Source organism: Rhyacophila brunnea, unplaced genomic scaffold (genome assembly GCF_057557595.1).
Source record: "Rhyacophila brunnea isolate RB1 unplaced genomic scaffold, BYU_Rbru_1.0 scaffold_1, whole genome shotgun sequence".
Taxonomy (NCBI): domain Eukaryota; kingdom Metazoa; phylum Arthropoda; class Insecta; order Trichoptera; family Rhyacophilidae; genus Rhyacophila; species Rhyacophila brunnea.
Genome location: NW_028232751.1, coordinates 35,422,182 through 35,444,401, shown reverse-complemented (window position 1 = coordinate 35,444,401; position 22,220 = coordinate 35,422,182).

Below are 22,220 nucleotides of genomic sequence, written 5' to 3'. Positions count from 1 at the left end.
ACAGCTTTTTTTAATATGATATGATTTAGCTCAAATCACTATTTTTTATCTCTTTTTTAAATATCAATTGACACTTATCACACTGTTTTGCACCCTATATAAAAACACTTCATTAATATAATACATATATAATCAAAATCAGATAAATAATAAATTAATAAGATAAATATAATATAAAATAGTACTAAAAATGTAACTTACTCTTATATGTGTGGTATGTACTGTATTTTCTACAATAATAATTAAATAATAATAAATATAATTATTTTATTTTATATAAATTAATATCAATACAAATATATTATATTTAATGTAAAGTAAATGATATTATTTTTATGTTCAATATTTTTTCCCTCAATACAAAATGATTTAACTATCTCGGTATGCATAGAGATCGAAGTAATATAGGTACCAAATTAATATAAGTAGTTATATTACATTAATAATGTAGCAATCATACTACTTAGAATGACATGTGTGACATACACTTTACATTATTATAGCAAATTAATATTTTAGCATTTAGTAGATAGATAGTAGATTTAATATTAGTAGATATACATAAATTTGAAAATGCTGAATGGGAATTTTCAGGTGGCTAAAGACCAATCTTTGTAGAAGAGTACAAATGTTAATAAATTCAATTTTCAGTTGCCCCTTCTTATCGATAGTATCAATTTATTATGTTGGTCTAACTTTCAATAGTATTAGAAAATTCCATAAAAAAATACTCCACCCTCTAGTCTAAATAATATATTATCAGATTGTTTGAAAAAGTCGCGCTTTCTTTTTAAATAGAATTCAGTGCCACTATATTATATTCTGAAATCTGAATACGATATTTAAGCCCCTGTATTAGACCAATCCAAGAGAGCCGACCCAATTCATAATTGAAGAAGATTATTTCAATTGCGTCCCCCCTTGTGGGATATAAGTATTATTTGAAAGGTGAATGCTGCTTGCTTTAAAAAAATATTTTTATGAAATATTTATTTATAATACAACTTTACCAATAATAGGTATACATATTATACAATGACTATAAAAATGAACCACTATATTCGGATGTTACTAATTAGGTATTATGTTTAAACTATCTATATTAGTACCTATCATAGAGATGATATTATTTTATTTTTAAGATTATTTTTCACACACACAATTACAGCCAGCTGTATCATAGGACCGAGAGAAATGTAGAAAATTGAATGAGGATATGATACAAACTATGGTGGTGGGAAAAGATTTTACTCTCATGGAGAAAATAGGTTTCAGACCCTAGTATTTTTCCTGCAAATGATCACTTATATTTAATAATGTTAATTAAGTATATTTTAAAACACCATTAATGCATGGGAACTATCGTTTTATTGAATCACAGATAATACCAATAAATTTTGTAATTAAATTTTTATTTACTGATGTCTGTTCTAATTCCACTCAGAATAAGGTTTTATACAACTAGATTTTTACTAATACGTAGGTATTTTTATGAGACATATTAGAATAATAACGATACATTAATTACCAATTAATATAAAAAAATAATTATAAATATCCGTGTACGTGTTCATGATTCGAATTACGTTTGTAATATAACGAAAAAAATCTTTATTATTTAATGAAACATTCATCCTGAATAAATTGTACCTTGTCCACCATCGGCTAAAATATTGAGTTCAAGCAAACAATGGCGGACTAATTTGAGAGCTAACAAATAATAATGTAGTCTGTATAAAATCTACTAAACTGGCAATGGTTTCTTGGGAAATTTTATGAATTAGTCATATTAAGGAAAAAAGGAAATGAGGGTGCAGACAATTTTTGGTCATTTATTTTCCATTAAAGCTCAAATGAAAAATGGCGAGCATTTTGTTATAATCAAGTCTGCCGTTTATTATCTAACTATTCTAACTGTATTAATTTTTTTTTAGTTTTATATTTAGACAATGTTATATAGCTTTATAAAGTAGATAATGTTATAAAGTAATCTTACAAATAGGTGTCTGCTTATAATGTTGTGAGCTTGGATTTCGGATTTGACTAATTCACATGACGAGTTTTTAAACCCAGAGCATGGAATTAAGGGGATAACATCTATTTCTCACAAAAACGAAAATATTTTAATTATACAATATATTTGCGTAGAGTAAAATTCTAGTATCTACTATTCTAAAAATTCGACAAATGCTGTGAAATTATTCTAAAAAGTATTGATAATGTCAATACATTTAAATCTTAGCCTTTTCATCGGAATCTATCATTTCTTCCTTCCTTATTTAGAAGACTAGGAGAATTTTGCTATATTATACCAGGTGGCTCAAAATGCGCTTGAATGAAATAATGTTCTATAAGTGCATCTGTAGTTTTGTATTTATGATAGTGGTTTTGTTTCTCGAAATTTCTAGATGCACTCTGCCATCATACTTGTGAATTGAATGCTTTGGGAAAAATGTGTAAATAATAACTCTCTTCCAATGTTTAGTAGATATTTTAATTACAAGCTTGGCAAATAATTACTAGTACCATAATGGTAACCTCTGAATATGTTTGGGTAGAATGAAAACATTTTTTTAAAATTTAAAAATCATCGAACTTCAGTTAGTAGACATCTAAAATATTTCAATTATCGATATGGATATAAATAATTTTGCTCTCTTAATCATAAAAGTACTCAATTGAAATATGCAAAAGGTGTTAACATACTTACGCAATTTGAAAATACTTCAGAAAAATATATAACCACTATAAAAATCTTTTCGAAAAAAATACGACGCCCAGTGGAATTCGCGCCAATATACTCTACTAACTAAGCTACGTGCGTCCCACTTTATTGTGACGAAGTTGACTAGTAGTTTTTTTAAACGTCTCTAAAGCGCTTCACAAAATTTGGGCAGTCGGTTTTTGTATTTTAAATCAAAGTTATAATTAGTTACCTTAATTATTGATTGTGGAGGTTACTACAAATTCACTAATATTTTCAAAATAAATTTCCATCGTGTATGTTTTTATCAGTAGATGAGTAATGTCGAACAATTCAATAGACTATAAAAGAAGACGCATTTCAACAATTCACTGGCTATATTATTCAATTTCAATTTTAATTTATTTTACATATTGTGGACATTACAAATTATAAGTTTAAGACGTTCACAACATGACATTTAGAAACAAAGAAATATTATTAAAACAGTATTATGTAATACTGTAATTATGCAATATTAAGTTATTCTACAGTATAAATACAAAAAATATGAAGTATATAGGTACAAGGAAGTAAACCGGATGAGTTAAGCAGACCCTATTTTAAGAATTTATAAAATAACATCCACCAATACTCATTCTCACGTAGATGGAATATATCAACATCCGAAGCAATTTGGTTGAACAGAATTATTGCCCTCCCAATTGGCATCACCAATGGCAGGTTAGTTCTGCTCCTCGGGAGAACAAACAACTGATGCTCCCGATTTCTACGATAAAGCTATAACTGATGAATACCGTAGGTTTTTGGTGCTGGATTAGAAAGTCAGCATTTGATTAAAGACAGGTAGTAGAAGGAAGGATATTACTTGAATTATGGTCCTCATTATGATGCCGAGTAAAGATCTTCAGTCGATAGTATTAAATAATAAATAACCCCTCTATTCTATTATGAGAACCGTAATAAATATTTCTAAAAAATATATTCTAAATGGTCGGACGTAAAGCAATAAAACTATATCTAGTAATCCACCTGAATATATCAGAGTCGTCCATTTTTCATACAACTACTTCAAGTCTCAAGAGATTTTCAGGGAAGAAATTCGATAATGGCCTCTTTTCAGCTCCATTCTCCTACTACTATAGAAATATTCGAAATAATTTATAACCTTCAATTTGTGGCCACTTATTTTTCGAAAAGTATTCAACTCTAAAAGACCTCAGCCAGCATAATATATAAATTCATTGCTAAAAATGCGAAAGTCTTATAATGCAGTAAATGCTGTTTGAAATTGCTAAAAAATACCTAATTACCAATATAAAATAAGAAAAAAAATAAAAGTTTTTATGTAATATTAAAGTAGAAAATTTATAAAATTTAAGACGTCCACAAATATTCAATAGTTCCAAAAAATAAATAATTATATATTTTATAATTATTAAACTTCATGGTGTCATCAATGGTATAAAAAGGCCACAAATTTAGGAGTGACATTGGTGAAAATATGTAAGTTAATACTTGCCTGTAAATAGTTGTAAATAATGTATCAAAGATTAAGTAAAAATAAATGATTTAATAAAACAACCACCCATCGGGTGGGCATGGATTACTTTGATATCATACCCGGAAGAAAACTAGTCAGAAAAGTCTTTTGATTGTTGCAATAAAAGAATCGGGAATAAAATTCGTCTGGGGAACATTTTTTTCTTCGTATCGTTTTGTATCATCACAGGAATTATCTTCACTTTCACAAAGGATATTATTTATGCAATTAATAGTTTTTTTAATAATGCAGTATATTATCTGGGTGCGCAAATAATAATAGTACATTATATTATTATGTAATTACTTATACTCTTACGATCATAAAAAAAATTATTATGTTTAAAAAAAAATTAATGAAAAAATAATTTTAAAATCTCTATGCCCTGGTATTGCACTTGCTTTGGCGTTGGGCTGATTTGAAAAATATCCGCTTATAGTCATAGTTAATGTAACTATTAAACTATTTTTAATATTAGGTAATGACTGAATATACCACAATAAGCAAGAGGGTTGAGAAAACTTTTATTGGGTGGAATTACATAAAACCAGTAGTTGATCCCAAAGTTTGAATTAATTCAAAAGGAAGCCTTTTAAACGTTTAATATTCCAGTCACTTTAATCTGATTCTCTAATATTTTTAATATAGTTGAATTAGCATCCATAGTAAATACTATAATCAACGAGAGGAAACGAAGGTTTCAATAGCTAGGAAAATTAAATTTCCCATAATAAGGCAATGCACTAGCGCCATCTGTTAATGTTTTCTTAAGGCTTTATTCATCCTCAACATAATTATTATATTATCATAATATAATAATAATAACATATCGGTTTGTTGTTGAATTATATTATTATGAAGCTAATATAATTATATTATTATTAATTTAACTGACGTTTGGGTAAAACTCCATTATAATGGTTGCAACAGAAAGTTTTTTATGTTTAGTCTATGATGTATCGTACAATTAACAAAATAAAGGTTTTTAAAAAATCACTATGATTATCCATTATATATTTTACTATATATATTAATTGATTAATTGTATTATTAGATATCTATATAAAGACGTGAATTCGTAGTACGAATTTTGTGTTGAAATATCTGTTTCTATTGAATTACTTATATTATGTGATAATCAGTGCCACAAAGTATTTATTATGAATACAAGTATTTGAATAAAAATAAAACTATATAATGTCAACTCAAGGTATACATTACGTCACATCCGTTTCACTGACAGCCGCAGATCTATTGGCTATCATGAGACCGAAATTAATATGGAAATTTAAAATAAATCCCGATTTTAGTTCAGTTTTCACCAGGTTAGTTGAATTATTTTACTTCAAGGGTCGACAAAATGGTGCAACACAACTTGATATGATTACTTTAGAATTAATTATACACGCCACATCATAGTTGGTCTACTTTAATGCAATAAAAAAATAATTTCTCATATATAACGATTTTATTAATGTTTTACATTTAAATTGTGCCATAATTTTAATTTTACTTATTCTGAGATCATAATTTTACCAATTCCCTATTTATTCTTCTTGGACATCCTAAAAATGATCTTTATTTAATCGTCCACTAGCCAATATAGTTCAAGGAGGTTTTAAGTCACAAATTAATCTGAATTATCCTCTGCAATTTTTACCGTTTATATTTTTTGAGAACATTGTACTTTTGTCCTCCCAAAACATGGTCGAGATACTACAGTTTTCTAGTTTCTAATCTAGTTTTGATATCCTAGTTTAATCCAATTATTCTTTAAATTATAATATTTTTTTAAACTTATTATTTCTTAATTAAATAATTGGTAGAATTTTATTTTACAAATGAATGAAAAATTAAATTATTTTTTACAGGTTATTTTTAAGTCAATAGTTATTTCGGTTATAACACAATTATCAAGACAATTTTAATTTCTTCACAATACCTCAGTTAAACTTGTCCATACAACTTTATACTCCAAATATGTATAATTATATTTGCCATGTAAAGCTATTTGTTGTCACAGACTACAATATATATATATATATATATATATATATATATATATATATATTATAAAATGCAAGTGTATATATATATATTGTATTGGCAGTATATATTATTATATGATATGAATAACACGAATGGACAAAGGTCAGCTTACTAATGGAATCTAGATACAAAGGTCGAAGGCTGTAAACTTCATGTAAACACAGCACCTATACGGTATAATATTGTATATCCAAACTCTGTAATATAACAATACAGACGATATCATAGAACTAAAGATGTCAAGATTTGACAATATGTATTATATTTGTGTGTATTTCAAATACTATGTACCTATTATTTAAAAGTAAGTTAATTTAATGACCTTGTAAATATATCTGTATATATATATATACCTAAAGATAATCATCTTATCTTTTTTATTACTTTCATAATCATTCGGCTCTCCTCCATTCTCGTATCGCGTTTCTAAATACGGCTGATTAAGACCGGGTATGGTACAGCATTATATTTATATAAGATATATTTTGTATGCATTTTACACTAATATTAGACATTTAAACCTTTTTGCAGTCCTAGAAAATAGCTCTTAGATCATAATATAATAGTATTTTTCTTTTATATTTTGTTAAAACCATTCGTATTTGTACTTATAATATTTATTTGTATAAATGAGTAAATAATTCCTAATAATTAACTATTTCTTTTATTCAACGAATAATTCACAAGATTTAAGAATATATCATTCTGATTATTGAATATATATAATTTTGAAAAACACTTTCTGAGAGAATATCTTATAACCAATAGAAAAAATCTTTTTTGAAAAAAAGTAAGCCGACCCGACGGGGAATTGAACCCAGTATCCATGCATTACCACTATGCTACGAGGTGACATACTAATTGCGACAAATTTTAACTGTTGGTCAATTTTAATACCTACTCATCAGTGGGCGTAAACCTGGGAGATACGGGGTTCGATTCCCCGTCGAGTTGGCTTACTTTCTTTTTTCAAAAAAGATTTTTTCTATTGGTTATAAGATATTCTCTCAAAAAGTGTTTTTCAAAATTATAAATGTTAAATAATTCCTTAGTGGACCTTAGTTACCGTAATAAGCATCATCTATTCTGCGTGATTTTATTCGACATAGAATAATTAATGACCCGCAGTTGTAGCAAGTCAAGAATGTAGAATGTCATCACGCAAAAAAAAAACGTTTTGAATCATTTCTTCGGTACTTGATCACCCATGCGTGTTACGTGGTTGGCTCACCTAAATCGGTAAGTTTTGATAAATTAAAAGAAATTGAGGATCTTTAAGTGCCCACGATCGTAGGAACGTCGCTAGATGCCATCCACGCAAGTGGGGCCAAAGATCTTTCTCAAAAATGTACGATCAAATGCATCCATAGTATAGGCCTTTGAGGGGTTGCACAAGACAAATCTCAATATAGGCGGTTTTTAATATTTATTAATAATCAGACTGAAAGTTTATAAGATGGAGAATGTGATTATTATTTTAATAATCTAGCTCCTGTACATATTAGTATATAACCTCATGGTTATAATTCACATTAAAAAGAACATTGCGCACCAAAGTATACGTCATAAACACTTGATTACAAAGTACTTAGATGATATTGTATAGGAGTTCAAAAAGCTGTTTTTTAGCCAAAAAAATAAACTTTTATTCTTTTTTTATTCAAAAGATCGATATCTGACATTAACATTTCATAATGATTTCGGGCATATGGCCACTGCTGCTATTCTTGTCAAAGTTCATTCTGGATGTCCAATTTTGGGACACTTTTCGAGGACTGCTGGTCGCATATCACGAATAACACGAAATCATATGTTTGGTTCCATAGCATAAATTGTTACTGGTTTATTAACATAAATCAATGACCTTACGTATCCCAACAGGAAATAATCCAGAGTTGTCTAATGGCACAACCTTGGGGGAAAATTATAGCATTTATCAAAATCAACTTATGGCCAAATTTTAATGTCAATAATTCGATATTTGTGGTTGCTATATGCTTAAGAGCGCGCATTCTGTTAAAATTATATTATCTCGTCTGGATTAAAGTTATTCATTTTTTGGAAAAAATAATTGATGTTATCTCTGGCCTCATTTCAGAAGAAATAAGGTTCGATGATGCCACCAGCGTGTAAACCACACCAAACGGTGCATTTTTGTAGATATAATGGAGTTTGTAGGGTCTCTTGTGAATTAGTCTTAATCAATATGTAGAAAATTTGCTTATTAATAAACCCGGTAAGCTAAAAATGAGCCTCATCGCTGAACGCAATTTTGTGATATAACAACGAGTCAGTTTCAACTGCTCTAAAGCCCAATCGGCGAAATAACGATGCATAGTATGATAATATTGTGGATTTAATTCTTGCACTAACTGGATATTATATGGGTGTAGGTTAAGATCTTTGCGTAAATTTTTAAATGTACTGGACGGACATAGCCCCAATACCTGTGACCGACGACAAATCGATAAAATCTGACCTTCTTCCACGCTTTCGCTTACAACGGTAATATTCTCTTCAGTACGCATATTCCTTTGACGTGTTGGTATTATTGTATCATTTCAAGATTATACGCTATAAAATCTATCCAGTTTAACGTATCAGAATATGAACGATTATGTATGTCATAAAAATCACGAAGTCGTATATAAGTTGTACGAATAAACGAATGATTTTCAAAGTAAATTTAGATATCTTTGTAGCATTTTCAGACGTGACTCTATTCATGATAATTTGTCAGACTCTACTAATCACAAATGTCAAAATTTGTGCAACAGCATTATATCTCGGTTTGAAAGTTAACCATTTCGTAAGTTCTATATTACAAAAAAAAATCCTATACTTAAGTTATTCCTAAAGTTGTATCGACCGTTAACCTATTCGCATAGTATTAAAGTTTATAAGCACTCATCTCTGTTAATGGAGTTGGAAATTGCATCTTAAATGTGGATTTAACTTTGTATAAAGGTAAAATTTTCGCACAGAAACTTTTTGAAACTAGGGATTTAAATTGTGTACAGTAATATTCACTATATAGATATAAGGCTAACGCTAAAAGACAGCCTCTTAAGCATATTTGAAACGAATTTTTCAGTTCTTTATCCAAGAGACTTTGAGGAACGGTGATTGCTTGGGGAAAGTATAAAATAGGAGGAAAAAGAACACCCACGCAAGGACCGGTTAAAATACGAACGTCTCTATAATAGACTTAGCTCAGTTCAGGGATAACTGGAGACAAATAGTTTTAAAAAATTGAACTGCTGATTAAGACCACGATCCTCAGAAAAAATCTCATGACTAAAAATACAATGATAATATAAAGGCAAAATACATAGATGTAACATGGCAAGATAATTGAGTGATTTTATTATTTCAAAGGCTAGAGCCGAGAAGCTTTGTTGGTAATCAAATCTCTCGATAGTTGAATTTTGAATCTGATACTATAAGCCATAATCAAATCTCACACGTGCCTACAAACAAAACGTGCCTAAATAAGTACTGCGGGGATGTAAATTCAAAACAAATATAAATTACGTGCGGAATTGTATGACTTGCATGTAATGTATGTTATGCTTTAGCTTGCTAATGATAATCTTCGATACATTTTGATGACATTAAAATATTGTAAGATTTTCCATAAAAAATCTATTAATTGTAAAATATCGGCAACAATTATTTATAAATATTATACTAATAATTAAAATTTTCTGCGGCTATTTCGGCATTTGTGCCGTGCCGCTATGGAAAACACTATTTCAATATGAAAGTTTTAAGTTACAAATCTCCTAGACCAACACACTCGGTAAGCCAGTTTCTAACCGATCATGGTGACTTCACAGCCAAGCTGCATGATTTTCGTTTGATAGGACATGGGTCAAAATGCACATGCGGAAACGACCATCAAGACGCTGATCATCATCGAGCAGCATCACTTTAGCACACGGAAGTGTGGCACTATAATCTTCTCATTCTGACATGTTTATAGCGTCATGGAAGGCAGTCGTGCACAAACCGCTGTTGCATATATATGGCGTATGGAGATTGGGCAACTCAAATCATTCTCCTTTTTCTTTTTAGTGCAGACTTGAAGGCTTACGATTTGTTATATATAAATTGTATATAAAAATCAAATTCATATTGAAATCTTTAGATTGCATAAACTTAAAAAAATAGAAATCTATTTCCGTTGTATTTGCGTATATTTAACAAAAACCGTTTTAAATCCCTGTAAATAGTAAAGATTTAGCAATAAGTATGCTTATTTATTAATTATTTTATTTTATAAATTTAATTTCACACACTTTCTAGGATACATTTTTACTCAATGTATTTATATGATTTATTTTGATAAATTAAGTGTTTTATAAAAAATACATTGACCAAAAATAGTGTAATATTTAATGAAGATTTTTTTTTTTCAACGAATAATTTACAAGATTTAAGATTTTAACATTCAAATTATGTATATTTTAATATAATATAATATAATAATATTATAATATTTATTACTTACTACAAATCATTCCATATCGTTATCGCAATAAAATGATGTAAAACTACAATAGATTGCATTTAAATTTTAATATTAAATACTATTTCATAATCAAAAGGTATCGATTTACTATTAGATGAAGATATCTTCAGTTTCATTCCTAATAAAGTTGTTTACACCCACATACTTTCCCTAATCTTGTCAATTCATACATCTATTGTGATGGCCTTATCCGATCGATATGTCTACCAATATATGTATAATATTGTCTTGGCAATCATGAAGGGTCAAAGTATTATCTAAATATAGTCATATATCTATTTTGAATATTGTCAATAGTTTATCAAAACCCTGCATAGCCTTTGCTATGTTAGTGAGACGCTATAATTAATTCTGCTTTAAATAATGCATAAACGGGAATTCTTGGCAGGCGCAGTGAAGCGATGTGTAAAGGCGAGATATACCCATATACAGTAGGTATCTATCGCGTTAACTTTGCTAGAATTTCAAATTACTTTAGCATCTATGCTTTACAATGTCATCAAAAGCTGATATCCTGGGGTAGTTGGCACTGTACCTAATGATAGGTACTAATATCTTTTTTCATTACAATTTTTTTATGTGTTTTCGATTAATTTATTTTCAATTCTATTTTAAAAAAAATCAAGAAACCAAAATCGTATTCATTGAAATATAGAACCTTGATGTTAGATCTTTGTATATGTATAGAAGTGGCGAGTGGTGGAGGTAGGCTGTTAATATGCAAAATAAATAGTGCACACTTGAAGCGCCTAGTTTTAAAAGCCCCTAAAACGGTTTTTGTAATTTTTTGAGTTAGATATGCATTTAGATGGATATTTTTGTTACCTATATGATGGCCAAAGATTGAACTTTAAAAACGCCATAAACCGTCAATACGTATGATCAAAAATTATGGTAAATTTCAAAACCCGCTAAAATGGTTGGGTGTGCTTTTCAAATGCCCTTAAAATGAAAAGCCAAAATACTATTTAGAATATAACAAATTAAAAAATAAATACATGAAGTTCACAGATTTATTAGATGTGATTTTTTCTCATTTTTCTCAAAACTACCTAAAGTCGTTTTTCTCATTTTTCTCAGAATTACCTAAAGTCGTTTTAGAGGCTTTTGAAACTAGGCGCTTCACTTAACCTTTTCAGTCAAATATATGTGTGTTCATTGAACTAAGAATATAAATTGAAGATGGCGTTAGTTATTTTTGAAAAATCAATTAAACCCTGACTCACCTAAGCCATAATATTTCATTTGCTTAATTGCGTATTGGTTTTTTTTTGAATTCATTAATCCCTGCCTAATCTAAACCATAATAGATAAAAATTATCCTTATATCTATAAAATAACTAAAATTATATATGAATTATAATGGCATAATTTTAGATATTTTATTAATGATTGATTATTTTTTGACTATTCTTTATGGATTGGTTTACGCACGGTTTAACTGAATTTTAAAATCTAACTAATACTATCTGCAATTTTTGGTCTTATTTCAATGAAAACAAATTCCTACGTATGAATAGCAAGGTTTAGTGTGCACTTTTTATGTCGGTTCTTAACAGCATATCTCCGCCCTTCGCCACTGGCGTACCTATAGTATAATGTTACATTTTCTCATGTATGGTGTAGAAATATTGACTTTGAACGAGGTATCATACAAAAAGGGTCCAGTCTTTTCAGTTTCGAGTATAAAAATGTATGATTAAAATAACGTATATCGATAAGAAAAGAAACGATACTGTATAATAGAAAATGAAAAATCTGTTGGAAAATTTTTAGAGATGTGATGCTTAATAAAAAATACCTTTCATATAACTTATCATACAGAAGAAAAGTCCAGAGAAAAGTTTCAGAGATGGAAAATCTAAGTACAAGATTCATAAGAACATAACCTCGCTGTTCCGGTCAACGTCTTCTGAAGTTGATATTACTTTGATAAATTAAAATTTTCGTAAAGAAGAGTGATTAATTCACCTAAATATTATGTAAACTATTATCGTGATGATATTATTACAATCTATCAATACGTAAGTATATCAATTATATAGAGTTTGAAAAAATTAGTACCTAATTACGATAGTAACTCTCTTGGTGTCATGTAGGCACTTTAAAATAACACTGACAAAAAATGAGTTGATCAATTACCAAAAGTCATTGGTGTCATGAAGTAAATTGCTTAGTTAATTTAAAAAATTGAATAATAATAAGAATATTGGGCAAGACATAGACTTTGGTCTATTTGCCGTAGTACAGACGTCGAAACGCTAAATTAATATGTCAGATAATATTATTATATTAGTTTAAGAGGCCATCCGTAGACTGAAACCGTAAACGGTTTAGATCCGTGTGCCATACTAAACTTATGATTTTTGTTCATGAAAATATATTTTCACTAAATTTGTAAGTGTAAGTGTATAGTATAAACGGATACGATCAGATGCTTATAATATAGTTTGTGAAAATATTATTTCCAAGAACAGAAAAGATAAGTTTAGTATGGCACACGGTTCCAAACCGTATACGGTTTCAGTCTATGGATGGCCTATTAATATTCGTCGTTGATTAAAATTTTCTTAAGTTTATTTATCTGTTAAGACTTGTATAATATATTTGTCAGCAATTTAGTTTTCAGGTATACCTGTATGAATTCCTTCTATATTTTTTTCATGTCATTCGGAGATATGTTAATAGTGTTAGGATGTCTCTTACAAGAGGGTGTGTGGAAGAAGGGCTTTAAAGAGCTACTAGATCCACCTGTCGGTAGGTACTACTTGGAGGTTATCACGAAAACTGCTACTGAAATAATATTTTTAAAAAGAACTGTATCCATGAGCTTGTATTTATCTGATTCTGGTGAATGTGCTTTAATAATTAAGTAAACGATACAACATCGGATTTATCATTCACTCAAAAATCGGTCAATGCAAACTTCTACTCTGTGGAGGACCATATGTTCCTATTAGGATCGGACATGGTTGTAAGAATGAATGAAAAAATCTGGTGTATTTTTCACCGAATAAAAAAATAGTAAGTAAATATGACGTATAGTATTAAATGTGAATCTTTGAATAAAGGCAAAGTTTTTATAAAGGGGTATGTTACAATAGGAATTATTTATTACTTCCTCTTACAGTGTATATTTAAATCTCAACGATTTGTTACATTTAATTCATGAAAAGTATTTTCTTTATTAGTGACATCGTGATTTTATAGTCGCAAAAGAATTTAATTGAAACAAAGATCTACGTGATATTTTTACTCCCCGAGAGAAAACAATCGACGGACGTAACGTTAAAATATCATCAAAGGCATCGCAGTATTGTGTCATAACGTTTGAGTTTACTTGTCCTACCTTTGATGCCTCGCCTCTCCATTATGCAGGTAGTCGGCCCTGTCAGATCAGTGAGGCTTTTTAAAAACAGCGCCCTCGCCCCACGCCGAACAAAGCTTTCGGGATTTTCTTATTTATTTTTTTTCTGTTATATTTTCCGCGCCAAATTCAAGAGCGATCTAATAATAATACATCGCCGAGCTTTGATACAGACAAAAGATTTTTCATAGCGATGCTTTTTGATCGTCTAACGGTAGTGAAAACAATCGAATATCCAATCTACATTTCACATGTCACCTGTCATGAGCTTGGGTCTTTTCGGAATCCCGGTGAGACTATTCATATTCAAATAATAATATTATGAAGATATTCAAAGATACCGATAAAGTAATTTTTACATATTGTATTGTCGTAAACTTCTGCGATTGTTTTTTCATTTCAATATACTGGTGAAGAATACGAATACATAACCATTTATGTATATTTGTCTTGAATTATCTATAACGAAGAATAGAGAAAACCATTGAAAATGTGTAATATAGAGTGAGATAAGGAGATGTATTAAACACACAAGTATATACAAAAATTCTGAATTTGAAAAATCGGAAGAAATATTTGTTATAATCGGGCCGTGAAAGAAAACAATTGATACTCTCACAATAGTTTCACAGATAGTGTGGTAATAGCATAACGTGTGATTAGAGTATCTAGAAACCAGTGTGTTATTCAGGGTAGTTATAATAGGGATATGGTGTTGTAACCTACTGTAACCTTAAACAATATACGCAATCAACCAAAACATAGAAACATTATGAATATGCAAGAACAACCGGTTAAGCGTCGCCGCTTAACAAGTAAACAAGTTCAGCGATGGTGTGCTCGTTAAAGTCAGGAAACTCTACAAAGACTTTGCCATGCTGATGCATTAGCTCACAGACAAATAATTCAGTCCGAAATTTTAGAACAAGTATAGTAAGACAGAACATACACTTAAACGTACGAGAGAGAGGGAGACATGGATAAAACATATGAGAATGTACTATTGACAGATGGTATTGCTATCCGGTAATAGTATATTTTGCAAGTAATAATATTATGTTATTTATAGATTTGAAAAAATCAGACTTATGGATTTTCAAATATGATAATCATCACCACAGCACAAAAATCAGTGATTTTTTTTTATAGAGTTGTCAATTTTTTGTTTCTTGCAACATGCGATGATTAGTATTATACTGACTGAAGAAAAATTATTAAAATTGTTTTAACAAATATATTTTTGTTCAAAATGTATAAAATCTCTCGGCCGCCGCGTTACCTTACCACTACGTATAGACTATAAGCAAGTAGCGACTGTACTGCACTTTAATATATTATAATTTATACTGCAACAGCTATCTTTCAGATATAAAAGCTAATTGCAATTTCCTTTACTGGTTCGTTTTTTACTATCTTTCACTAGATATCGTATCTATATGCAGTGATGTCAGCCTTATGAAAGACACTAATACACTTTTTATATTAAAACAAATGATAGTTTAACACCGTAGTCATTTAAAATATAACTAAAAAGACTACTTGGCTTTTTTATTTTATTTTGTTAATTGTCAATTCATGGTGGAACTGCATTGCATTGATTCGCTGCCAAGCCCTTTAAGCTTGGACTTGTCACCCGTCCATGGAAGTTACATCCTCTGGGAATATCCGAAAATGTACAAGTTGGTCGAACCAGCAGTTGGGCACACCGGGCCGTCCGACCTGGTCACCACAAAAGCCAATTGTATTACGTTTAAAAAATTGCTGCCTTTTATTGTGGACGTGAAGATCTCTTTAGATAGTTTTTATATGTTCGTATTGTTTTTGCTTTGTTTTTGTATTATATACACACAAATTAAATAAATAATTTTATGTTAACCCTTCATGCTTTTGTCTTCCATGGCAATTTTTTTATTAAATTATGTTGATCAGTAAACGCAGTCAAAGCTCACTTAAGAGTATAGCGACATCAGTCTTGGGTATCTATCTGCTCCTGAGACATTACCGAGCGTAAATAGTTGGTTATGCGTCACACCAAACGTAGGGCCTCGTGATACGCTTAATTAATACCGAGTATAAATAGTACGATGCGGACTGGTTTAGAAGGGTCTTTATTTGTGTTGTCTTGTCACAGATTTAAAAACAATTTATTAATTGTAATGATTAACTGATTAGCTGACTCGAAAGCGATTATCTTGCATTTGGTGGCTCTCGTAGTGCAGTGCGTAAGGTACTGGCGTTCCATCCCAGAGTTCTGGTTTCGATTCCCGGTGAGGTTAAAATATATTTACATAATCTAATATGTAAATTCCTCAAGCCTGGGAGTTTTACCACTATTATTGGGCTTGATGGCCTGTTGTGGTGTTTAATAAAGAAAAAAAAATGAATAACATTTAAATAAAAACTGGTCAACAACTATAATATTAAGGCCATCCTAAGCCCAGTATATGGACAAATTTGTCAAGTTTTGTGAATTTATATAACTGCTAAGAATTGGTGATCAACAAAAGTTGTTCTAGGAGCAATGAATCGATCTGACTGAAGATAATATAGATATTATCTTGGACTATCGAATGTCACGATGCCACGATGATTTTATCATAATAATGATATTATTGGTATAAAGAAAATACATTACAACGTTATCGAGTTGAACACGTAGATGCCCATATCGAAAGAATACATATGCTCACCTGGTATCATATGAAAAGAAAATTTTCCGAAAGAAGGTATGTTATCATATTTGTCAAAGTGAAATATCAACACAAAAGCTTTTAACTTAATGTATCGATATTATTTTAAAATATTTTTTCACTGCAGATCTAACTTATTATCAGTAAGATTTATTAGTTTTGAATTAATCGCGTCTTAAAATTCAATTCTAATATTATACGCGATGTAGGTCATTTAATAGTGTTGAATTCCGTGTAAAAAAAATATTGGTTTAGTCAAAAAAAAACAAAATGACCATATGCTTATATCTGTATAATTCTTCTTTTCTTTCCACCATGTCCGATCCTAATAGGATCATATGGGCCTCCACAGAGTAGAGGTTTGTATTGACAGATTTTGTTTTTTTACGAGAAATGGATGTCAGCCACTTGCTCAACCTATTAGGTCCATACCCTGACACCCACAAATTGAAAAACAATATGTGTACTTGCCAGACCCAGGATTCGAACCTGGAACCCACGGCGTTATAGTCCATCGCTTAAGCCGCGCGGCAACCCTGGGCATCTTTATAATAGTTAATTGTATACAATTGTAACTTTTTAATATTAAATTATTTGATTGATTCTTGATGATTAATAGAAAACGTCATCTCAAAGATAACATCGTGATTTAAATTTAACAGACTTTAGTCTAGTGATACTAATAATTAGATGGCCATTCTATTAGGAGAAATTACAACTAACTCCATATAAGAACAGAAATAGAGATTAAATTTATAGTTCGATTTTTTATATAATATATTGAGTTGTAAAAGTTTAGAAAATAAATATCTAGCAAAACTCCTTGGTGGACAGCATCGATTAATATTTTAAATACATTAATGTAAATTATAACTGTCTATTTTTGTTCAATTAATAAATTGTATCTCCACTTATAATTGACATTTAACAGTATCAAAGTGAATACTAAAATATTTAAATGCTTTTACCATTATTTTTCACCTATGTATTCTTATTGTATTAATTTAAATACTTTATGACATAGTTACTGTTAGAATTGATATATATTTTAGTAATGCATATAAATAGACTACAGAGAGCTCGAGTATGATGTTATTATAAGGAGTGTTTTCGGTAAACCTTTATCTACAATATTAATGGTATTGGATAGAATATGAGTTAAAATAACTGTCCTTCTCCTGTCCAATAAAAATGTAAAAATAAATATTGGAATATACTCACAGTATTTGTATCATTCGATATCGATTTATATATATATTTTTTAAGTAGTCAGAAAAAATAGGTGTGTGTAGTACGCGCGTTAGAAGTTATACTTCTTTGGCGTAGCAAAACAAAGTAAGCCGTTAAAAATAACCATTAGGTTGATGAAAACGTATGCGATTCATTTGTGTCTCATATAGCACATGATAATTATAGTAATTTAATTATTGTATTGGACCAAAACTCATCTTTATAATACAGCGGTTATAATCGATTCATAAGTGCCCATGATGAATTAAAATTATTTACCAACTCAACATTCACAAAATTTATTTATTTATTGATATATAATTTTACTCATAAATAATACTAACATAAATATAGCCTCAAATCTTGATACACAATCTTTATAATGAAAAATAAATATACACTCCAATATAAATAAAGTTTTATGAATATAAACTAACAGTGTAGAATGTTAGTCTCCAGAAATTTGCTTAGAAACATATATATTTATTATGACACACTATTGGTTATATTTACAATACGTGCTCTTTACTTGGTTGTATTGAACGACTAAATAAATGACACTATGCGCATGCGCATGTACCTTTCATACCAAAATGAATATAATCATAAAAGTTATGTGTTACAACTTCGTCACACGCTAAAAATACACTCTGATCTGTTTTCCCAAACGCGTCAAAATAAGTATAACTTCAATAATATTATTTGTTATAGTTTAATAGTTCAATTAATTTATATAATATTTAAAAATATATATGTAATGATAATTTTTTTTTATCACAAATCTACTACAATAATTCTAGTGTGCCTCAATAGTACAAGAGCGTCAATAATGAAAATTTGGCTAGTGCCATACGTCAGTTACAATTAAGTTAATAATGTCATTTACCCTAATTAATTACAAAGCCGATCGCTTTATGATAGGCGTAGGTACTCCTGTTTAAATATACAAAGGAAATATTGAATAAATTATAGTTGAATTGATAGCTTAAAGGCTAGAAAATACACTCGAAAAGTGAATGATGTGAATATGAGTCCACCTCAGACCGAAATTTTTTCAATTTTTTTTCAAAAATATTTGTTTTTATTATATTATTTATGATGATACCATTCCACCGCCCCAGGTATATAGGATTCTGATTCTGGGTGAGACGAGTATGTAGATTTGAAGTATCTGCGGGCTCAATAAACCTATATAGTGGCTGATATTATGACGTCAAAATTTAGCCCAAATAATATATAAATTCAACCACAATTATAATTTAAAAACTAAAAAATTAACCTAAAACTATTTGAATTGTAAATTTATGATAATGTAACAGAATAATTTAATATTTTAACGTGTTATAGATCAAATAGACATTAAAAAATAACCATTTCACAACCTAACATATTGTTAACATATTGTTAACAACCTAACATTTGTACCCACGGTGACATATTTGATAGAGCGACCGTATATGAATCTGTTGGTCAAAGGATCAATCTTGCGTTAAAAGAAAACAAAAATGCATATAAAATTCTCATCAGAAAAATATTGATCTACGTATCGAAATGCTGGTAGCCTTAAATAATGGGAGCTGGGAGGAATTGGGAGAGGAACCTGGGTATATTTTTAAGAAAGATATTGTCACCATTTCAGTTTCTTCTTGTTTGCCCGATACGTATTACTTTTGATTTAATATAATTTAAATTGTGGGTCCAAATATATGCGATATTGGTATATATATACAGTTGAGTAGAATTTTAATTAAGAAAAACTGTAGTTTAGAAATAAAATATGGCAATGTCTGCTGAAAATAGACCAAAACTATATAAATACATCAGTTGTAATACCTGATATCTGTTTAATTTAAAAACAACATTTTTCTTCTATATCAACTAAGAAATGGTGTGATTTTAAAGACTTGAAGACTTATGTGAAGATTTTATATTAATATTAATTAATTATATTATAACAATGGGTCGTGTGCTTGTACAGTCATACCTCTATCGTCTCTCATTGCCTGAATGATGGGAGACACCAAATTACTCAAGAGGGACCTTTTCAATAAACCGGAAAGAGAAATAAGGGTCATTACAGTATCCTTGAGACTAAGGTAGTAGAGGAATTTTTAGGCGGAAGTTACGAGGTAAAAATCTTTCCAGGAGTTATCCAAGATTCGCATTGAGATGTATAGATAGTATTAATAAATTATAATATTAACACATAATATAATATTGAAAATAAGTACTATTTAAGTCACGTATATTTTTTAAGATAATGTCTCTATATTAAATAGGTATACATTTCATATTGTGATCAATACAATTGAATATTTTATGAAGAAAAGTATTTTTAAGCCGAATAATAAGTGTCACTGCTGATAAATAAGCTAAACGTATCTTCCTTATTCAGTATGATTTATTAATATGCCTCTACTTAAAATTTCAATACAACGATGAAGAATTCGAAAGAATTAAATATTCACTACCCAAAAAATACGAATAATAATTTTACTGCTTATTATTTAAAAAATGTAATATCAGCATATTTTTTTAAACTGGTAGACGAATTATTAATAATTAAATATATTATTTGGGTTAATACGACAATAACTAACACAAATTAATTATATACTGACTGAGCCTTTCGTCATAACGACAGGTGTTGGATTTTAATAAAATTGTGAAGGTATAATTTTCCTTTAGAATGGACTTTCATGCACCCCAGACAATTTGGCGTTTCGCTGATTTGTCAGTTTTATGATTTCCAACAAAATCCATCAATATTACACATTTTATTGGCAGTAAATGCATTATTAACTGTAATCTGTGTGAAAGAAAATTATTAATCCACAATAATTATATTATAATAAGAATATTCGTTAGTATTTTTTAAACAGAGCTATAATTTTAATAATGCCACTGTCATGCGGAGTCATCACATTTATTCTATCAATTCGTTAAAACCATGTAAAATGCTTCATCTAAGATATTTTTTTTCAAATCAAATATAAAATTTTCAACATAATATCTAATAATACCAATATAAGAAAATATATTATTACACGTTCACCCCTTTTAACACATTCTTCTTTATCTTTATATTGATATTTCAGTTTTCGCAATGTCTTCAATGGACTTATAACACTACGTTATCTGTGAATAAAAATATTGGCAGGTTATAAAAGATATATGTATAATCTAAAAGTAAATTAAAAAAAAAGTGAACATCACGCGTTTATATAAACTATATAAATTAAACTATATGTTTATATAAAAACAAATAATTAATCCAATCTCTGTTTGATTATTTACTGTAGCTTTTTCTGTAAAAGTAGTATTATTACTGATTGACTTTCCATTGCTATTAAAAAAATATTATAGGTCATTTAATGTAGAATATGATGTTATATCGTTCAAACCATTCGGTTGTTTTATATTGACACGATTCTAAAAATAAAAGATACGATGAAAATAATAATTGCAAAAGCTCATCGATAATATGTCGGCAATGGCTGTCTTGCAAACTTTTCTCGTTGAAAGGAGTAAACTTTTTACTCCGAATTGGCCCTGGTTAGATTGGTAGGCCAATTCTTTTGCCGATATTGAAACTCCGTAGTTTTGTCGACGAAGAAGTTTGTACGAATTTAAAAACACGTGACATTTTCGTTATATTATATATATTCTAGGTTTTATTTAAATTTGAAGATTATTATAGTGTAATTAGATTATAACATAGCCACACTCAGTGAAGCTATTTATTCTACAGACAAGGCGCTATCGACGATAGTAACTATCATCTTTATCAAATTTGTGTATTAAGGCGATTAATTTTTACAATAAGTTAACCGTCTAATCTGTCAAAAAGTGCTATGTTTTAACAGCTATTCTCTTGACTGTGTTAACTTTTAGAGCGAGATAGACAGTTTTGACAGTTTAGATGGTTAACTTAATGTAATAATTAATCGCTTCAATACATAACTATGATAAAATTACCCATCGATAGCCGCTTTGTATATAAAATAGCTTCACAGAATGACTTAACAATAAAAGAGTAAAGATTTACAGATCTACAGCAATAAGTATTATCAAAATGAATTCCGAAAGATACCTATACCTAC